Genomic DNA, 22,496 nt, shown 5'->3' with positions numbered 1-22,496 from the left:
AACCTCAAGACATCCAGAATCAATAGCAAAAGAAAGAAAAAGTAACAACCTGACTCAACGTGCAACATTGCCACTTCTTGAAACTTTATACAGCTTTGTCTTTGGAATAAAATGTGGATAGCAGAGTTTAGAATGAGTTAGGGCTTGAATATGGTGGAGCTTAGGAAGGTGACGAGAAGGGTGATGGACTCATTACCAAAGCTGTCTAGCATGCTGCAGCATGGAATGGTTGAACATGTGTTCATGTCCACAATCTACTTGATTGCATTCTAATTTCAAGTGTGCTGTATTGGAGAAACACCCAGTGAACGTCAGTCATTTTCCCCACAGGGACGAAAATAATTAGAGGCTGGTTACTCTACATTTCTGTCGTGCGTGTCTTAATGGCTAGCTGCAGATTGACATTGGCAGGCCTCGGGGTTAGGTCCTCTTGGTTAGCAAAAATATTAAGAGGAGACTTTTTGGAATGGATGAAAATAAATTCACTATCTCGTGATGTGTGTTCCTCACTTTAAACTACTGTCTTTTATAAAACCCAAGAGGTTCCTGCACGGCAATGCACTGTATTGCCTCAGTGGTTATGAAGGAAATGAGCACTTGTGTCACATCAGAGTATTTCTCTCTTTACTTCCCGATAGAACATACCACAGCTGGTTTCCTTCAAAGGTCATCCTCGAGTAAGACAAAACTCCTTGCATTTAGTGGCTGGTTAGAGTGGCTCTGTTGTGGTTGATATCTATGTTGACAGATAAGTAAAGAGAGTACTGAACCACTGCTGTATTTCCCTGCTAACCTGGATAGTGTTTTAAGTCTTTTTATACTGGGAAATGGAGATTAAATGCAACCTTCGTTTAACCATTATTAAATGCAAATTTTGCATTCCATATCGGCAGCAGCAAAGGCTAAACCAAATTAGGTAAATTTATGCTGTTACCCCTTTGAACAGTTTAGTTGGTCGAGGATTTGTGACTTGAGTTTCTCTCCTTCCTCTCCACCTCCCCAGGCCCCACTTTCCTAGCTGCTGGTAAATTCCTTGCTCCCGGTCACTGATTCTTGTGTGTACTCCCTGCTGTACTTACAGCCCTTCATTCCAAATAAAGGAAAGCATTAATTGTCTGTGTGTTTCACAGTATCTGATCTGTCCGTGTGCGCCTTGCCTTGCACATTGTGAAAAGTAATTAGACAAATGTTCCTGTCGGCCATTATAAGTGGGCAGTTCCACTCAGCCCACCTTTAATGCACATTAAGGCATTTGGTCTCTGTGCGAACAAAGCATAAATTGTTATTAAAAGCACCAACTCTGACAAGAGCAAATTGTGAAGAACAGATATCTGCTGAGGAGTGAAATTAAAAAGGGATATCTTTAGTATATTTCAATTTAACTGCTTGTCAGTTTATTTTTATGTGCTTTCCTCAATACATCTCTTCTGTCTAGGGCTGCAGATACACTACGCTGCCAGTTTGAGACCAGTAGTTGTTGAGTGTGAAGCACAACCAAAAACATTAGAATTATACTGTGGCCATGTGCATTCTGCTGGCCAACTAACAGCTCTGTACATACCAATTCTTTTTTTATTACTAAGTATTTACACCACAAAAACTGGACATTTGGCCCAAACCGCTACAGGTTTGTAGAGCTGTTGCATTGTGAGTGGCTTAGCCAGTCAGGTGATGTTCACAAAACTCAATAAAACCAGTCAGTTGAGTCTAGGTTATCCACGATGAGGTATACAGTTGTGAGCCTAGTGGATGAACTGGTAATGTGTAGTGTGATTGTTAAACCTTTGTTAATATACCAACTAGTTCTTGATAGCAATGTGTTGCTATGAATTCCTAAGCAAAGAACCTATGAAACAAATACATTACACACGTCTCTTCATCTAACCCCATCAACATATCCCTCTATTCCTTTCTCCCTCACATGTTTACGCAACTTCCCCTTAAATGTATCTATGCAAGTCACCTCAGCTACTCTCTGTGATAGCGAGTTCCACATTCTTGATACTCTCTGAGAAATTCCCTTATGATTTATTGATCTTATAGTTCTGCTCTTGCCCACAAGTGGAAACATCTCCGGGCTGAAATTGCCCCCGCCCGAAACAGGGTGCTGCATCCCATTTCAGCGTCCGTTACTGCTGATATGGATGGGATGTTATTAAGATAGAAATTGCCCTTTTTTGTGGCTGAAACGGAGCGGAGTGTTAATTCCCAGTGGTAATGGCTGGTTTCAGTGGTGTGCCTGCGGAGTGAAGTTTGGACTGCGAAATTCCCTCCTATCCATTTGATGCAAACCATTGTGCTAACGATGCAGCTGCTCCCTGGCCGCCTTAAAGGGCCGGTCTTGCAGCTGTGTCTTGAGTTCGTCTTGACCTTTATTTGCACAGGATGGCCGCTGCCCTGGAAGCTCAGAATGCTCTCATGCACTCTGGGCACAGAGAGCATCTGACTGCTTTCATCTCTGATGGCTTCCAGAGTGTGGCTGCTGTCATGCAGTGTCAGCTGGAGGCTACAGGAGATCTGACTGCTGCCATGGCGTCTGGGCCCACCGGGGGCCTAATGGTGCCACCACACCCCGCCGACCTGTGCTCCAGCAGCTTGTTGGAGAAGGTGGGGTGCTGCCCTGGGGGTGTGGTGCTGGCTCCTCAGATCAGGATATTGATGTTGCCTCTCCGGTTCACATCAGCCCTGAGCCGAGAGCTGCCAGTGCACCATTGCTGCCAACCATGGCTTCGCCCCAGCCACTTCCAACAGGAGGATGCGGTTCATCATCAGCCAGCCCTTCCAGGGCCAGAGCTGGTCGAGGGCGTGTGAGAGGGACATCTACAGCTTCCTCTATGTACACACACACAGCCACTTTCCCAAAGCCATGAGACAGCCACAGGGGAGACATAGAAACATAGAAACATAGAAAATAGGTGCAAGAGTAGGCCATTCGGCCCTTCTAGCCTGCACCGCCATTCAATGAGTTCATGGCTGAACATTCAACTTCAGTACCCCATTCCTGCTTTCTCGCCATACCCCTTGATCCTATGGCATGCTGTAAGGATAGGTCTGCGTAAGAGGGATAATAAGGAGTTGGACAAGGGGTGATAATGGATTATGTGAGTGTTTTTTGAGACCCATTGTGTGGGTTGTAATAAATCTTGATTTAGTGTTTGGAATTTGTGATCAGGTCTCTCATTTCAGTGTGCAGGAATGATGTGTGAGAGGGCTCACAGGTTGGCCCATGGAAATGGCCAGATGCAGACTTAAGTGGGCATTGACTTATGTGAACCGGGCAGCTTTGAGACGGCATTGTGCTTCCTTTGCAGGGTTAGGATGGGGACGGCGTCTCCTGCGTGGCTGCCCACCCGCTCCCTGCTCCTCCTCATACGTCGCCTCCTCTTCCTGCACAGGTGCCACTGCTGCTTCGTCCTTCAACGGCTGCACCCTAATGTTGGCAAAGTTGTGGAGCATGCAGCACACCACCACAAATCTGGAGACACGCTCAGGCGAGTACTGCAGCATACCCCCCTGAGTGATCGAGGCAACGGAACCTCTGTTTCAGAATGTCTATAGTGTGTTTGATTATTACCCTGGTGGCCGTCAGACTCTCATTGTACGCAACATGCCCATCAGTTCTCGGGTTGCGCAGCGGAGTCATGAGCCAAGTGCTCAGCGCATAGCCCTTGTCACCCAGGAGTCAGCTGCATTGTTCATTGGGACCAGTGAAGATGCGTGGCACAGTGCTCTGGCTCAGTATGAATGAGTCGTGGGTGGTGCCAGGTTACCGGGCATCCACGTGCATAATCTTGCGGTTGTGGTCGCAAACGAGTTGTACATTGAGGGACAGGAAGTCCTTGCGGTTTCTGAATTGCTCTGCAGCCAGGTGGGGTGCCCCGAGAGCTACATGGGTGCAGTCAATCATCCCCTGGACCCTGGGATAGCATGCAATGGGCATGAATGTTATCTGGCGCTCCAATTGCTTCTCCCTGGTCATGGAGAAGGAGATGTAGTCGGCACTCCTATAAAGAGCATCTGTGACCTCCCGTGTCGCTGTGTGGGCTGCAAACTGGGAAATGTTGCAGATGTCCGCAGTGACAGCTCGGAACGAGTCTGTGGCATATAAGTTGAGGGCCTATAGTGACCTTCGATGCCACGCTCAGGGCTGTCCTTACCCGTGTCTGTGGCTCCAATTCTGGCTGCAGAAGATTACAGATCTCAGTGACTATGTCCTTCAGGAATCTCAGTCTGCACAGGCACTGATCATCACACACATATCAATGTATGCAAATTGATGACGGAAGACCCTTCCACGATATGCCCTCTCACCCCCACGTCTGTGTGGCAGTCTTGCTATGCGAGGTGGCTCATTGGCTGCTCCCTGTTGCTGTTCTGCCTCCTCCAACTCTACAGCCTCCTGCTTCCCAGCATCTGGCTCCGCTGCAAGCTACCTCCTGGGCAGCTCGCCCATTATCTGGTGAGCGTACTGCACTCTCCTCCTTGGGCGAGGCCCTTGCTGAGGCCCTTCGTGTGGCACCTCTTGCTTGCCCTCTGTGGCCATCTCCCTGGCCCTTTCCATGCTGGTCCACAATGATGCCTGCGGCCCTTGCCCGCTGCCTCTGCAGCCGTTGCCCCCAGCGCCGCCTTCTCCCCCGTGCCTCGGCGGTATGCACAATGCGCAGGAGGCATTGGCCTGCAAGCACTGTCCCCCATCTCTAAGGCTTCCACAAGCACAGCCTCCTCATAGTGGCCTCCCTGCTCTGCAGCTGGAAGGCACCTCCAGCACTCGCAAAGCAGTGCACACCGTAGCCTGGCACTGCTACTCAAAGAAAGCAAAAAAAGTTGCCGACACTAAATCCAATTAAATCACCAAACCTTTAAGGCATTCCGGCGTTGTGCATCAGCAACGATGCACCACTCTCAAAATCCTACTCTTGGCACCGCCACGCAGCTGGACAAATTTTGAAGGGGCATTAGGGCTTCCGGCCCGGAACTTCGCTGGTGCACGCAGTGATGACGCACTTAGGAGTGCTGTCCATCACCGCCGCGGAAGTGGGGGGCAAGAGGTGCAATGCTGCACATCGCCGCTGAGGCGCATCAGGGCAATACGATCTCGACGGCCATTTCACGAGAACTCGGCGACCACTGCACTCGGCAGCGTGGTCCCCGGTTTGAGGTGCTAACAGGCCTTATCAAGAGGGGCAATTTCGCCCCCTATTCTATGTCTAGCCTGTCAAACCCTTTCATAATCTTGAAGGCCCCTATCAGGCCACCCTTCAGTCTTCTCTTTTCTAGAGAAAAGAACCTCAGCCTGTTCAATCTTTCCTGATAGGCATAACCTATGTTGGAAAGCAAGCAACAACATCTGCTTTCTTGTAACATGAAAAAAGACTCATTGCTAAGTTTTAAAAAGTTTAGGAGGTCCAACTTCTTAAGCTCAGCCTTCACCCAGTTGCAAACAGTGTGAGATGCCCTCCTGGGAACTTACACTGTTTGACTTACTGCATGTGGGAATAAGATCAAGGACTTGATCCCATGTTGCACTGCGACTTTTCATGTTGATGTGCAACTGAAACTGCTCCACGCTTGTGTGAAAGTGGGAGTATACCTTGAGTCCAACATTCTGTTAAATACAAAGCAAACCTCTATACTTTTAAGGCTTCATTAATTGTTTTGTTAAATAAAAATGGTTCACCTCGGGAATCTGGTTGGTGCAGTGGGTTAGGCACATTGGCCGGAATTATTCCATTTGGAGCTTGTGGGCAGTTGAAATGTTCAAAATAGGATTCCTGACCTGATCCCGTCTCCAATCCGTCCATTTTGAATTTAATTGCCTGGGGACTGGTTTCTCACAGTTCATGAAACCCAGCAGTTAAACCAAGGCTGGGACTGCTGCGTCCAGGAGGTAAGTAGCTTTATGCCTACCACCTGGATCCAGGGTTCCTACTTAACCCACCCGAGATCAGGGACCCCCCATCCCTCGGCCGCCCCTTCCCCCCCAACGACTATGATGAGGCCGGCCACAACACTCTTTCTTCACCCCCGCCCCCCCCCCTCCCCTGCTGATTGCCGACCCCTCTCCCGTGATACCTCCCCCGGACCTCCCCCTCGCACTGAGGCCTACCTGCCTGCATCCGGCCAACCTCTCAAGCTGGCTGGTTGCGGACAGGAAACTGAGGCCTCGCATTCAAATTAGGCCCTGTTCCCGCCCATCTCAGACCCCGTCTCCCCAAAGAAAATTCCACCCATTGGCTTTCATTTCCTGGGTTCAATTCAGAAAGTTTTCTCTGCTTGATGGTTAAAAGGGAGATGGGTTTGGAATTCTCAGTCCAGTTCCTCGTGGCCCTACAGTCCAAAACTCCCCTTTGGTTTACTGCTAATTAGCAATGTTATTCAGACAAGGCGTGGGAAATGGTAACATTTGTCTCTTGGGTTTGTGACTTTGAAATGGGGAATGGGACATATTGTTGGACCGTATAGTGAGAGTTTTCCTCTGCATTCCGCAGGGGCAATAAGTGACCTGGAAACACTTGATGCTGACACAGGGTGGCTGAAAAGGAAAGCATTCAATCCCCTAGCACACTAACCATCACACATCAAAATCCATAAAAATAAAGATGGTAGTATTTATTGTACTTGTCAACTTCTGAGTTGGTTTCCTAAAAGATGCAGCGACTTAGAATCATCTAAATGTATAAGTAAGAATTCTCAGCAGTGGAAATAAAGTTATCTAGATATTTTCCAATAGCTTAAAGGGAAATCATCTTCACGAAAAACTGTTTGGAAAACCATTTTAATGTTAATTTACAAACGATATAATTTGCATTAATCGCGTTGAATCACATCACTGCATCACTTAGGTGCAACATCAGTCTGACAGCAATGCCACACTTGGCTCTCCCTCCTCACCACTCAAACAAAACATTTGCCAAATGCTTTTGGGCCGGATAGTTTAAAAATAGACAGTTTAGGTTGTGTATTAAAGCAAAGCTGCAGAAAATTAAAAGGCAACCTTTCATGCACTGGGCTTTCCTCTCTGCTTTCCATGCCTTACCTTTAATTTTAAAAGGACACCGCGTGCTGAACATACTGCGTTCAGTAATTAAATAAAATGATTAGTCTCCAAGGGTTAATCAGATTGCTGCCTGCCTGTTCTGCTACCAAATGTTTGATTTTTAAGTGAGTTCATTGGGACATTGCTTCACTGTAAAATGCACTGAAATGATGTGATTTTCACAACTTGCTGTTTAAAATGCCTACATATCACAACACCATCAGCCACCACCGCATGGAACCTAGGAAGATAGCGATGAGATCACTCCTCAGATAACCTTAGATGACTTTGTATGGTAGCATTCTCATTGTGCCATTAGCCGGCTACAGTTCAGTAGACTTGTTCAGAATTCATTTTAATCTGAAATCGTGAATTGAGTTGTAAAATGCACCTGCTCCAAAGAGTTCAGCTCCTTTAATGAACTGTTGTAATATTCCCTGAAGGGTGTTTTTGAAATTTTATGGGTCACTTTCGCCTTCAAATGCTTTGAATTCTGCCTACCATTAAAATAAGGTGAACTCTAATAAAGGTTTTTTGATGTATGCTGTTTGCATACAGTTGGCATTCGTTTCTTGAGTGATGTATGGGGAGGCTTCCAATATTTACGACTTCCATTATTCAGACAGCAGTAGGGAATTGTAAAAACGCATGTAGGGTTTGGCCTGGTGGTGCAGGGTTTTAGTGCACTGTTATTAGCAGCATGAGAAAACTTGGGGCGGGGGGTGGGGAGGGGGGGTGGTGAAGCTGTTGCTTTATTAGCTGAGTCCCATTCACCCATCACCCCTGTGCTTGCTGACCGACACTGGCTCCCAGTCTACCAACATCTCAGTTTTAAAATCCTCATTCTTGTTTTCAAATTCCTCCATGGCCTCGCCCCTCCCTATCTCTGTAACTTCCTCCAGCCCTGCAAGCCTTCGAGATCTCTTGCGCAGGTCCGATTTTAATCGCTCCACCATTGGTGGCCGCGCTTTCAGCTGGCTTGGCCGTAAGCTCTGGCATTCCCTCCCTAAATCTCTCCGCCTCTCTACCGCTCTCCTTTAAGACAAGCCTTAAAACCGACATCTTGACTTCGCTTTTGGTCATCTACCCTGATATCTCCTCCTATGGCTCGGTGTCAAACCTTTATTGATAACTCCCTTGTTAAGTGCCTTGGGACATTTTGCTATGTTAAAGGCACTATATAAATGCAAGTTTTTGTTATTACACTACCATGTTTCACCCCCGCAACTCTCAGCCAATGTTTCTCACCTTTTTTCCCCTCCTCTCCTGGCAGCATTGACTCATCTTAGAGTACATTTCATGGGCAACATCATCATCATAGGCAGTCCCTCAAGGTCGAGGATGACTTGCTTCCACACTAAAATGAATACTCAGGTGACTGATGAACTCATTTTAAACAGTGCAAGATGCCTGTGCATGGATTCTTTTAACGTGGGGTGCCGTTGCACACCAGCCACCACACGGGCTTGACGGAGCAGCAGTCCTGTGGTATCTCATTCATGTAGCCCTTTTCATGTGTGTTCAGACAGTGAGTGCTGGCTAGGTATCTGACCACAGCTCTACTTGGAACTCCTACACGGCAAGCGTGCCCCAGGTGGGCAGAGGAAACGTTTCAAGGACACTCTCAGCCTCCTTGATAAAGTGCAACACCCCCACTGACACCTGGGAATCCCTGGCCCAAGACGGCCCTAAATGGAGGAAGAGCATCTCTAGTCTCGTCGCCGAGAGCATGCAGAAATCAAGCGCAGACAGCGGAAGGAGTGTGCGGAAAATCAGACTACCCACCCACCCCTTCCTGCAACCATTTTCTGCCCTACCTGTGACAGGGATTGTAATTCCCATATTGGACTGTACAGTCACCTGAGAACTCACTTTTAGAATGGAAGCAAGTCTTCCTTGATTTCAAGGGACTTTCTATGAAGATGATGATGATGACCACAGAGGCCATCACAGCTGACCTTGCTGTTCTTTGAACTCTGCACCCAGACACATGCACTTCCAACAGGGGTCACAGGACGGAAGGATTTTTGGTCGAATTCCTCCATTCCTTTCCTAGCTCCAGCTCACTTGTATTATCTTCACTGCTGGCCTGGCTTAGTTCAGCTAACGTGCGAAAGGTCATGAATCCTCCTGATCTGTATTTACCCATTGAGTCATTGGGAGAGCCATTAAAAACGGTATAAATGCTATAAGTGATGGGGCACTTCATGTGCAATGAGATGGTTGTAGTTTTGAATTCCAGGACGGCCTGCCTACTAAAGAACGCTTGCCAGTTTTTGGGTGTCAATTTTGCCAGACTGACCAAGTTGCTGGATGAAGCAACCTTCTGCAGGGATGGGAAAAAACAGTTGCAGCTGTCGAATCATTCTATAAATGCACGTCCTATTGGTCGATTATGGTGTTGCGGTGGCTTTGATTATCGAGCAGTCATGCCCTGACCAAATGACCCTTCTGCTACACAGGAAGTGAATTCCGTGAAAGCAGAATTTGGAGTTGGCATTGGATGGCAACTGGGGATATTAAAAAAAAATGTTTTGAAGAAGAAAATGGAAAAAAGTTGAGGCATTGTGGCATTTCTTGGGACTGGGAAATGCATTTTCAGATATTAATTAAATTGTGGTTAGAAGTGAATGACTTGTGTCTTGCGTTACTGCTCCACACCCACAAAATCCCAAACAGCTTCCATCACTAGTTCAGGCATGTTGCGCAGGTGTTGGTCAAGGGAATGCATTTGGTACAATGCTGACATTTAGAGGGCTGAAGCAGCCAAACGTATATCTCACCAGGTGTTTATAACTGAACTGGAAGATTGCCAGAAAAAAGGAGTGCTTTCCATGCATGAATTGTAGTTGTCTGTCTAAACAAGATGCTTTAAGTATTTGTGCGGAAAGGAAATTAACGTGAGGCAGCCTTGGGGGAATTTGTTAATGAACGGGTGCGGATATAAAAGTTTGCTTGTTTGGACGTGGCTTCTTTAAATTAACAATTATTTAATGACTTTGTACTGTACAATGTATTTGTTATGTAATTTTACCATAGCAAACAACTGTGCACACAAATGAATGCATTTACACATCAGCAACATGTGTAATCTATTTAGTTCAGAGGCTTACTGCTGTGGGCTCAGTAAACTCTGCCAGCTTCAATGGTGTCTCCAGAAATGTATCCAGCGAGTAGTGTAATATAAAGCTCCCCCTAGTGGACTACTGTGGTAATGCAACTACTGATGTAAATACAATAAAGGATCAAAGGTCACATGACAAGTCCCTGTAGCGCCACAGTATGTGTGTGTTTTTGATGTCGTAAGGAAAATATCACAAGTAGTTGAGCCACACAGATGGCGATGTCCCAGGGTAGTTGTGTTGCCAGTTGATCCTGGGCAGGGTGGCAGCAAGGGGATCTGCAATTGGCCTCTAATCCACTGAGGTAATAAAGGGAAAAGCAACCTGATTTCCTGTTGGACGTTCACGTGTGTGGACATTGGATGAGGATTGGATTGGGATCAGCTGTGATGTTCTCTTCTCTCTCCCCCATCCACCCCCATCACACAATTGAATACCATGTATTCACACATGATAGTACTTGGGTGAGCTAATGAGGGCGCCCAGCACCTGTGGAACCAAACCCCAAAAAAGAGTCCATGCTCTTTCAGGTGGATGCAAAAGATCCCAGGGCATTATTTCGAAGAAGAGCAGGGGAGTTATCCCCGGTGTCCTGGCCAATATTTATCCCTCAAATCAACATAAGAAAAACAGATTATTTGGTCACTATCACATTGCTGTTTGTGGGATCTTGCTGTGCGCAAATTGGCTGCCGCGTTTCCTACAACAGTGACTACAACACTTTAAAGAAAAAAAGTACGTCATTGGCTGTAAAACGCTTTGGGACGTCTGGTGGTCATGAAAGATGCCATGTAAATGCAAGTCTTTATGTGTGTATGGTAGAAGAGCAACAGTGACCATGAAAGGTCCAATTCAATGATTATTTGTAACTTGGATAGTTCAGATGACTTGGCTAATTAAGAATGCAACATTTAACAATTGTTTGTGTGTGTGAATTACCTGAAAGTAGGGTATATTGTGTAGCATCATATGATGGTCATTTACCATATAATTTAACATGCACACAACACTTATGCCCTGCAAGTCTAAGGGAGAGTGACTCCTTAGCAAATATTAGAGTAACTTAACTTAAATTTTAAATTAGTAATCCATCTACAGTAGCTGTGATTCATTACTAGTTATAAAAAATGTGGGTCTTTTGGACTAAATTTCTCCTCTCACATCAGATCACAAACACAGTTTGTTCGAGATTGTATGGCTGTAATAATAAATTAATAATGTTTTCATTTGGCCCAGTGTTGTGAAGAAATGTGTTGATTCAGTGAGCAGAAACATTGTTTCATTTGTATCTTGCAGTAACTTTTGTGCCTAATAATTTAAAAATAAGGGGGTTATATTATCTGTAAGTAGCTACTTCAACAATGATAATGAGGAAAATAATATATGTTATAGCAGACTGTGCAAGGATGGGATTACAGACGCCCCCCCCCCCCCCCCTGTTTGCCTTCGTGTCTGGAGAATTTACAGCTATGCCTTGAAAGGGAGGGGGAAAATTGGCCAACAAGTTTCGGGATAAGGTTAATAAAACATTGAACCTGGTCAGACCAAAACTTATGTACATTAAGTCGAACCTTGCTTTTGAACATTACTTTCATTTTTTTTATTACCATAGAGAGATTTGTATTATCCTTTGAAGGATAATTGGAATTTTATAAATGTCCACATTTTGTCCAATTATACACAGAGCTTGCCAGTGTTTCTGCTTTTATAGTCCTCCATTCTTTATGTACTTATAATGGAGATTCAACATCAGAGTCTGTGTAAAAATATATATCAATAGAGGTTGCTGTCTCTAGCACGCAATCTTGTGAGATGGGTCCCATTCCCCATTCTTGATCTTACTCGGGTAGAATTTTTTCATGTTACCGTAAGGGAGGTTATTGCAGGAACTATCTCCTCTGAACCTATCATAGGTTAAAAGTAGATTCTTTTTAAATATGGTCCATTTTAGCAGTGTTCCACATGGTGGAGAGGGGCGTGGAGAATTGCCTAATAAATGTTTTGGACCATACGCTGCTTATATAATCCAGTGTGTACAGTGACTGGTTATATTCATCACTCCATCATCATCATCATCATCATAGGCGGTCCCTCGAACGAAGATGACTTGCTTCCACACCAAAAGGGATGAGTTTGCAGATGTTTCAATGAAGGGCCCGATATTCCAGTCGTGAACTCCAGGGGGTGGAAGATGCCAGTGCGTGGATTTTTTTCGTGTGGTGACCGTTGCACATCAACCACCACACGGGCTTGACAGAGCTAGGCCTTTATCCAGTGGCAAGGGTTAACCAGGACAACTGGAGACCTACTCTGCTGCATGGATCGTGCGCACACATATCGCAATGTGGGCTGGCCCGTGCTGCCCCTGGGCCCTCTGCTCTTCTGGGCCCTGTACCCTCATTCGCTGCACCTCCGCCACGATCTCTCACCGCTCCTCCGCCCCGATCATCACTATGAGTCATCACTAGGGAGATGCCATTGCTTGCCCTTGCAGTGTTGATTTGAAGGTGTATACATTCTAAGGCATGTATCAAAGGTATTTTGATTTGTCTTTCTTTTTGGGATGCGACAGATTCATGTTGGAATGACTATTTTGGGAAGTAATTCTAAAGAAAAACAGTTGTTCATTTTCATTTGCTTCTTTTCCCCATTTATATCTCCATCTAGTGTGTGTCACACCTCAAAAATTTCTCACATCCGTGAGTGGGGTGGGGGGGGGGGGGGGGGGGAGGAGGGGGGAGGGGAAAGAGATCGAAATAATCACCGCCCATTAAGTTCACCATTCACATTGGCTCAAATGTCACATTCGCTCATTTCAAAACAAGTTCCATTCAGTAGAAAAACTTCCAATTAATAATGAAGCACCATAAAACCACACAATAAAATTACTGATTTTTTTAAAATTCCAAGCCTGGAACCAGCAACTATGATAAAGTTAACATGGTACATCTTGACTTGCAGAAAGCCTTTAGAAATGTTTTCCATGAAAGGCTGCTGCATAAACTTAAATTCAAAAAAAATCAACAAGAAACTGACAAAGAAAAGGAGTAATAAGGCTGGATTAGGTTGGATAGCCTCTTGTTGGCTGGCGCGGACACGATGGGCCGAAATGGCCTCCTTCCGTGCTGTAAACTTCTATGATTCTATGAAACTACTAAGAAACTGAAAGAAAAGTAGTGAATACTTGTTAGGGATTGGAGGAAGGAAGTACTGAACGCAGTATCTCCATGCTTGATGCTAGGAGCCCTCCTGTTTCCAATTTAAATCAATGACCAACTCAAACTCAATGCAAAATGGTCAATTTTGAAGATGACACTTAAAGTGGTTGTGGGAGGAAGAGAGGGGAAGGGACCGATAAAAAGAGTGAGCTTAAATCTGAAAATGGGCAGAGGCTGATGAAGTGTAATGTAAAATTATGTGCAAGGTGCTGTTCATTGAAAAAACTCAGGTGACGCCGAGATTTTATGAATGGTGTAGAAACCGTTCACAATAAGGTTGAAAGAGGTCTGAGGATGTTGGTAGACCCAGCAATTGGCATGCCAAAGCACTGTGGAGCATCAGTTTCAAGTCGTTAAAGAAAGATTCTGAGCTGCCTGTTGTTTATGTTGCCAAGGGAGATATTTATATGCTGTTGTATTGCTGAGCTCAGTCATTGTAGCTGGGGTGAGTCAGTCAGTCAGCCAAATAGGCCTAGACCCTGGTGTATGACGGTATATTCAGTACACTGGATATGGGTAATTGGATAGGTGGAAAAACCTTCCCTGGTACACAAACGACATCTTTACCAAGAACCACAGATCCACCTTGGGAAGTAAGAGGAGGGATTGGGGGTGACGCGGAGGGGGGGGAAGGGGGCAATTGTGTTGAGAAGGTGGAGGCACGAAAAATGAAGTAACTGCTTCTTAGCAAATAAGAACATAAGAATTAGGAACAGGAGTAGGCCATCTAGCCCCTCGAGCCTGCTCCGCCATTCAAAAAGATCATGGCTGATCTGGCCGTGGACTCAGCTCCACTTACCCGCCCGCTCCCCATAACCCTTAATTCCCTTATTGGTTAAAAATCTATCTATCTGTGATTTGAATACATTCAATGAGCTAGCCTCAACTGCTTCTCTGGGCAGAGAATTCCACAGATTCACAACCCTCTGGGAGAAGAAATTCCTTCTCAACTCGGTTTTAAATTGGCTCCCCCGTATTTTGAGGCTGTGTCCCCTAGTTCTAATCTCCCCGACTAGTGGAAACAACTTCTCTGCCTCTATCTTGTCTATCCCTTTCATTATTTTAAATGTTTCTATAAGATCACCCCTCATCCTTCTGAACTCCAACGAGTAAAGACCCAGTCTACTCAATCTATCATCATAAGGTAACCCCCTCATCTCCGGAATCAGCCTAGTGAATCGTCTCTGTACCCCCTCCAAAGCTAGTATATCCTTCCTTAAGTAAGGTGACCAAATGCTGCAAGTCCATTTTAGGAGGGAGAACATAAAAAAAAGGTAAATAGCTGGTAAGTAAATAATGATCCAGATATTACGGCCTCTGGCATGCTTCCTACCATCTGGACTGTTTAAGGGCTGGGCACAAGGGTTGGCAGTTGAGTCCAGGCTACCAGCATTGAATGGTGTGTGAGCAAGGAATCTGAGAGAAGCCAGGGCCTTTGCAAGTGCTCAGGGAGTATTGTCTTGCAATGGTCCAAGAAGGTGGGGGTGGGAGGGCAACAAAAGTTTCCAATTAAAAAAATAATTGTCCTGTCTGTTAAGTATAGCTCAAGTAAATTTACTGTCATGTTTTAGGCTGTAATGAGAAAGCAGTAAGTATTATGGCTTGGAATTTGCAGTGGGTAATGACTGTGAACTGTCAGCGTTAGCCGTCCTTACCCCTCTGAAATTGACTGGAAATTCAGGATTTAGCGTTTGCGCAACTAAACACACAAATCCTGAAGTTGCGGTCAGTCATTCCCTGCTCCGACACAGGTTGCGCTGTGAAGCCCCCACCCCCACCACCCCTCCCCACACCCATAGCCGAAGAGCAGTGAAACTGCTTTTCCACAGTAATATCTCTTAAATACCACATTAAATGTTCAGCCTTGTTAGAATAGGTGTAACTGGGGTTTTAACAGCATGTTGACTGGCAAACAAATGTTCTGGTCCTGAAAATATAATTTTTATATTTGTGGATTGTCAAATTTTCTTATGATAAAAATGACAATTAAAAAGAAAACTTTTCTGAAATTTGTTCATGATATTTCAGTGAATGTCCCAATCTTTATTCAGCTCTCTAACATTTTTTAAAAGTCCGGATAAAAGCAGCGTCTCATTTTCTGGTTTCCTGTCTGTGAAAATTCTTCAATGTGCATGGTGTTGTGTGTGTAAATAAACAGACTAATTGCAACAGGAGCAATGTAATTAACTGTGTCCTTTATAGCAACTCCCAAAAAGGTGTCCTAAAACCAACATGAACCAGCATGTTTACAGCAACAATGAATAGCTCCCGTGGGGTCCTAGTGCCTGTCTAGTGTCATGTGACACAAAATGGTCAGAAAACAGGAACATAGGAACAGGAGTAGGCCTTTGAACCCCTCGAGCCTGCTCCGTCATTCAGTGAGATCATGGCTAATCTATGGCCTAACTCCATATGAACATATTCCTTAATACCTTTGGTTAACAGAAAGCTGTCAATCTCCGATTTTAAATTAACAAGTGATCTAACATAGAAAATGAAACATAGCAAATAGGTGCAGGATTTGGCCATTCGGTCCTTCGAGCCTGCACCACAATTCAATAAGATCATGGCTGATCATTCACCTCAGTGCCCCTTTCCTGCTTTCACTCCATACCACTTGATGCCTTTAGCCATAAGGGCCATATCTAACTCCCTCTTGAATATATCCAATGAACTGGCATCAACAACTCTCTGCAGTAGAGAATCCCACAGGTTAACAACTCTGAGTGAAGATGTTTCTCCTCATCTCAGTCCTAAATGGCTTACCCCTTATCCTTAGACTGTGACCCCTGGTTCTGGATTTCCCCAACATCGGGAACATTCTTCCTGCATCTAACCTGTCCAGTCCTGTCAGAATTTGATATGTTTCTTTGAGATCCCCTCTCATTCTTCTAAACTCCAGTGAATACAGGCCCAGTCAATCCAGTCTCTCCTCATATGTCAGTCCTGCCACCCCGGGAATCAGTCTGGTGAACCTTCGCTGCACTCCCTCAATAGCAAGAACGTCCTTCCTAAGATTAGGAGACCAAAACTGAATACAATATTCCAGGTGAGGCCTCACCAAGGCCCTGTACAACTGCAATAAGACCTCCCTGCTCCTATACTCAAATCCCCTAGCTATGAAGGCCAACATACCATTTGCCTTCTTCACCGCCTGCTGTACCTGCATGCCAACTTTCAATGACTGATGTACCATGACACCCAGGTCTCATTGCACCTCCCCTTTTCCTAATCAGCCACCATTCAGATAATCTGCCTTCGTGTTTTTGCCATCAAAGTGGATAACCTCACATTTATCCACATTATACTGCATCTGCAATGCATTTGCCCACTCACCGAACCTGTCCAAGTCACCCTGCAGCCTCTTAGTGTCCTCCTCACAGCTCACACCACCACCCAGCTTAGTGTCATCTGCAAATGGAGATATTACACTCAATTCCTTCAGCTAAATCATTGAAATATATTGTAAATAGCTGGGGTTCCAGCACTGAGCCCTACGGCACCCCACTAATCACTGCCTGCCATTCTGAAAAGGACCCGTTTATCCCGACTCTCTGCTTCCTGTCTGCCAACCAGTTCTCTATCCGCGTCATTACATTACCCCCAATACCATGTGCTTTAATTTTGCACAACAATCTCTTGTGTGGGACCTTGTCAAAAGCTTTTTGAAAATCCAAACACACCACATCCACTGGTTCTCCCTTGTCCACTCTACTAGTTACATCCTCAAAAAATTCTGGAAGATTTGTCAAGCATGATTTCCCTTTCATAAATCAATGCTGACTTGGACCGAACCTGTCACTGCTTTCCAAATGCGCTACTATTTCACCTTTAATAATTGATTCCAACGTTTTCCCCACTACCGATGTCAGGCTAGCCGGTCTATAATTCCTCGTTTTCTCCCTCCCTCTTTTTAAAAAAGTGGAGTTGCATTAGCTACCCTCTAGTCCATAGGAACTGATCCAGAGTCGATAGACTGTTGGAAAATGATCACCAATGCATCCACTATTTCTCGGGCCAGTTCCTTAGGGATGCAGACTATCAGGCCCTGGGGATTTATCGGCCTTCAATCCCATCAATTTCTCCAACACAATTTCCTGACTGATAAGGATTTCCTTCAGTTCTTCCTTCTCGCTAAATCCTCTGTCCCCTAGTATTTCCAGAAGGTTATTTGTGTCTTCCTTCGTGAAGACAGAACCAAAGTATTTGTTCAATTGGTCTGCCATTTCTCTGTTCCCCATTATAACTTCCCCTGATTCTGACTGCAAGGGACCTACGTTTGTCTTCACTAATCTCTTTCTCTTCACACATCTATAGAAGCTTTTGCAGTCAGTTTTATGTTCCTAGCAAGCTTCCTCTCATACTCTATTTTCTCCCTCCTAATTAAACACTTTGTCCTCCTCTGCTGGATTCTAAATTTCTCCCAGTCCTTTTTTTGGCCAATTTATATGCCTCTTCCTTGGATTTAACACTATCCCTAATTTCCCTTGTTAGCCACGGTTGAGCCACCTTCCCCATTTTATTTTTACTCCAGACAGGGATGTATAATTGTTGAAGTTTATCCATGTGATATTTAAATGTCTGCCATTGCCTATCCACCGTCAACTCTTTAAGTATCATTCGTCAGTCTATTCTAGTCAATTCACGTCTCATACCATCGAAGTTACCTTTCCTTAAGTTCAGGACCCTAGTCTCTGAATTAACTGTGTCACTCTCCATCTTAATAAAGAATTCTACCATATTATGGTCACTCTTCCCCAAGGGGCCTCGCACAACAAGATTGCTAATTAGTTCTTTCTCATTACACATCATCCAGTCTAGGATGGCCAGCCCTCGAGTTGGTTCCTCGACATATTGGTCTAGAAAACCATCCCTAATACACTCCAGGAAATCCTCCTCCACCGTATTGCTACCAGTTTGTTAAGCCCAATCTATAAATAGATTAAAGTCGCCCATGATAACTGCTGTATCTTTATTGCACGCATCCCTAATTTCTTGTTTGATGCTGTCCCCAATCTCACTACTACTGTTTGGTGGTCTGTGCACAACTCCCACTAGCGTTTTCTGTCCTTTGGTATTCCACAGCTCTACCCATACAGATTCCACATCATCCAAGCTAATGTCCTTCCTTACTATTGCGTTAATTTCCTCTTTAACCAGTAACGCTACCCCACCTCCTTTTCCTTTCTGTCTATCCTTCCTGAATGTTGAATATCCCTGGATGTTGAGTTCCCAGCCTTGGTCACCCTGGAACCATGTCTCCGTAATCTCAATTATATCATATTCGTTAATAGCTGTTTGTGCAGTTAATTCGTCCACCTTATTATGAATACTCCTCGCATTGAGGCGTAGAGCCTTCAGCCTCGTCTTTTTAACACATTTTGTCCCTTTAGAATTTTGATGTAATGAGGCACTTTTTGACTTTTGCCTTGGGTTTCTCTGCCCTCCACTTTTACTTTTCTTCTTTCTAACTTTTGCTTCTGCCCCGATTTTACTTCACTCTGTCTCCCTGCATAGGTTCCCATCCTTCTGCCATATTAGTTTAACCCCTCCCCAACAGCACTAGCAAACACTCCCCCTAGGACATTGGTTCCGGCCCTGCCCAGGTGCAGACCGTCCAGTTTGTACTGGTCCCACCTCCCCCAGAACCGGTTCCAGTGTCCCAGGAATTTGAATCCCTCCCTCCTGCATCACTCCTCAAGCCACATATTCATCTTAGCTATCCTGCTATTTCTACTCTGACTAGCACGTGGCACTGGTAGCAATCCTGAGATTACTACCTTTGAGGTCCTGCTCTTTAATTTAACTCCTAGCTCCCTAAATTCAGCTTGTAGGACCTCATCCCGATTCTTACCTATATCGTTGGTACCTATATGCAACACGACAACTGGCTGTTCACCCTCCCCCTCCAAAATGTCCTGCAGCCGCTGTGTGACATCCTTGATCCTTGCGTCAGGGAGACAACATACCATCCTGGAGTCTCGGTTGCGACCGCAGAAGCACCTATCTATTCCCCTTACAATAGAATCCCCTACCACTATAGCATCAATTGCTGTTTGCGGAAGAGAGTTCCAAACTTCTACCACCCTTTGTGCGTAGAAGTGTTTCCTAATTTCACTCCTGAAAAGGTCTGGCTCTAATTTTTAGACTATGCTCTTAAAATGCTGGAAAGTTTCAAGAAATAAGGTGGAGATAGACAGATTTCTGAACGATAAGGGAGTCAAGGGTTATGGGGAACGGGTAGAGAAGTGGTGTTGAGGCCAAGATGAGATCAGCCATGATCTTATTGAATGGCGGAGCAGGCTCGAGGGGCCAGATGGCCTACTCCTGCTCCGATTTCTTATGTTCTTATACATAGCAGTGACAATTTTGAGTAGGACCTGTATTCCAAGATGTGGAAATTTATTTGAATACTTTTTTTTGTTTCAAAATGCCCTTTTTGCCATTTCAAATTACTGCGAAAAACCATATAATTTTCAATTCTTGATGCATGAAATACAATTTAAATGTATTGTCTGTGTGTCCATTATTCTGTCGTTGGCTTCTATTTGAATCAATTTATAAGTAACTTACTGCCACTGCAGAAGAATGGAGCAATTGTGTGCTTGGAAGCTTTTGATTAATATCCGATAGTATTGGATTCCTTTATTACTTAGTAAATTATCACAAGGATGAGTTTTCATTTGTGGGAAAATCTTAAGCAATGCAAATTTTGGGGGAAAAATTCACATCAAGCAATGTTGTAATATAGTTAAGTCACAAATAAAAGCTAGCTTATATGAGTAATAATTTTTGCAAATTATACTCATTTTTAAAATGCACAAGTACAAAATGACAATCTTTGCAAACCAAATGCTGGAACAATTTCTTTCAGCACTCATTGTGATATGAGTAATTGTGACACTAGGGCGATAGCCTTCTTTCTGCCTGAAGCGATTGTTATCGTGTTTCCAAAATACAGTCTTTTTTTATTACCAATCTACATTGATCAGTCCCATTAAATCTGACAGCCAATTGTGATTTAGTCATTTTTTTTAAATTGCTGCTATCTACACATTGAGGGTGATGCTAATTTTGGAGTGAAGTCTATGCCCACGGTAGGACCTCTGCATTGACCGATTCTTTCAAGCAACGACCTGGGTAGGCTCAGTGTTACTATCTAACCAAGGCCAGGTTTGCTGTGTAAATGAATTGTCCTTTCAATCTGATCACCCATTAATTTGTGTTAATTGCTTTGTGATGGTGTCATACAGTTTCCTTTGTTGCTCGATTTTAATGCTGCTGACACAGCAGAGATGGCTGGATCACTAATCGGGTAATAGCATCCAGGATGGTAGCGACGGTTGTCCCTAATCTAATTGAGGGCAGATGAAGCCTGGAGAATTGTGTTATTGAGCCCGGAGATTGAGCAGATTGAGAAAGGAGCTGCAACATTTTTGCATCACATCTGCATCAGCGTTTCCTTCATAACTGGTTTTCAGAGTCTGTTGACTATTTTATTTGTAGTGGATCAGTGACTATAGAAACATAGAAACATAGAAAATAGGTGCAGGAGTAGGCCATTCAGCCCTTCTAGCCTCCACCGCCATTCAATGAGTTCATGGCTGGTGAGGTCATGTTTGACTCTCAAAACACAATTTATTTGACATTAACCACTCCTCTTTTTCAAAGTCAGTAAACCTGAATCATCAGGCTTTATTTTTGATCTTTCACTAAACACATTTCTTTAACTATAAACAATTATATTTCAGAATTTAAAAGGCGACAGTCATGAGTACAAGATGAAACTGATTTACTTGCACGACCAATGATCGGGTGTTGGAAAAGTGGCTCAGTTATACTTGTTGGGGGTTCTAGTCTGTCCTTGGTGTAAAGTTAAGGCTGTCCAACAATTGTATTTGGCAAGATATTTTGTGGGGAAAAAATGTCTATTGACTGAAGCAGTGATGAATACAGAATTTATCAAAAGAATGAGGAAGATCTAACGAATTGCATCATCATCATAGGCGGTCCCTCGAGCGAGGATGACTTGCTTCCACATGAGTTCACAGATGTTTCGATGAAGAACCCGATGTTCCAGTCCTGAACTCCAGTTGAGGGGACGGAAGATGCCTGTGCGTGAATTTTTTTTTACGTGTGGTGATCGTTGCACACCAGCCACCACACGGGCTTGGCAGAGCTAGGTCTTGGCAAGGATTAACCAAGATGACTGGAGACCAGCTCTGCTGAATTACAAGTTACATGATGAAGATGAATCCCTTCTACATGAGTGCAGTACTGTATCCCACCATTCTGCACTGAATAGTCAGTTTGCATAACATTTAATTTTTAAGTTTAGCTATTGTGTTGCCTGAACGCGTGTGTACTTGAGTGAAATATACATATACGCAAAATGTACTTGTCCTCTCTGCAAAAGTAAGTTGCTGTCGTCTTCAAAGTTTATGAAACTGCATGGGGGCCACAATTGCCCCTTTCCTTAAGGCCTCTTCCCACCGGAAATTGTCGGCCACGCTGTGGAGTGCAATCGCTGTCGACTTTTCGTGTAAGGACCACTATTTTGAAAATTCCGCTCCTGCGGTATCCCGCCGATAACCCGCCGCCCCCACCGCTCCGCTGCTGCCGATCCGTCCTAAGTGCGTTATCAGAGTGCACACCGTCTGTGTTCAAAGGCGAAATTCTGCTGAGAAAATGTTCCTCCCGCTGGGCGGTGCCAAAAGCTGGTGCAGTGAGGCTGTGGCCTTCTGAAATGATGGTGCGGCTCCCATTAACTGCCGCCATGTTTTTTTTTGTTGGCCGACTGTCATGTCGGGCTGACAATTATGCCCCTGGGTTCTGCTGGGCCACCAACGGGCAGCCTGGCACCCCCACTTGGATGCCAGGCCGCTGGCTCAGCCAAAACCTTCCCTGGTGGCCCAGTAGACCGAACTTTAAAAATTGTGCAGGCTCTCCCTTTTAAGTGTTCATGCAACGGAAAATATGCTGTAGTTGGCAGAGGGAGGATTACGGATTAAGATGGAAGATGTTTGATATCTTAATAAGTACAATCCTATTTATGATCTTTCTTCCTCCTGACGCCTTAACTTTACCTCTGCCCAACTCCGCCCCCACCCCTGCTTTGCA

At 44.7% G+C, this 22,496-nt stretch overlaps 1 pseudogene; it reads right to left on the bottom strand.

Moving 5' to 3' along the window:
* Positions 1 to 9,044: 9,044 nt before the first annotated feature.
* Positions 9,045 to 22,496, bottom strand: part of LOC139280287 (ubiquitin-like FUBI-ribosomal protein eS30 fusion protein) — a 29,635-nt pseudogene continuing 16,183 nt past the window's right edge.

The sequence above is a fragment of the Pristiophorus japonicus genome, chromosome 14 (genome assembly GCF_044704955.1).
Source record: "Pristiophorus japonicus isolate sPriJap1 chromosome 14, sPriJap1.hap1, whole genome shotgun sequence".
Classification (NCBI taxonomy): Eukaryota; Metazoa; Chordata; class Chondrichthyes; family Pristiophoridae; genus Pristiophorus; species Pristiophorus japonicus.
Note: the sequence above shows the minus strand (reverse complement) of the source record. Positions and strands in the feature narration are given on the sequence as shown.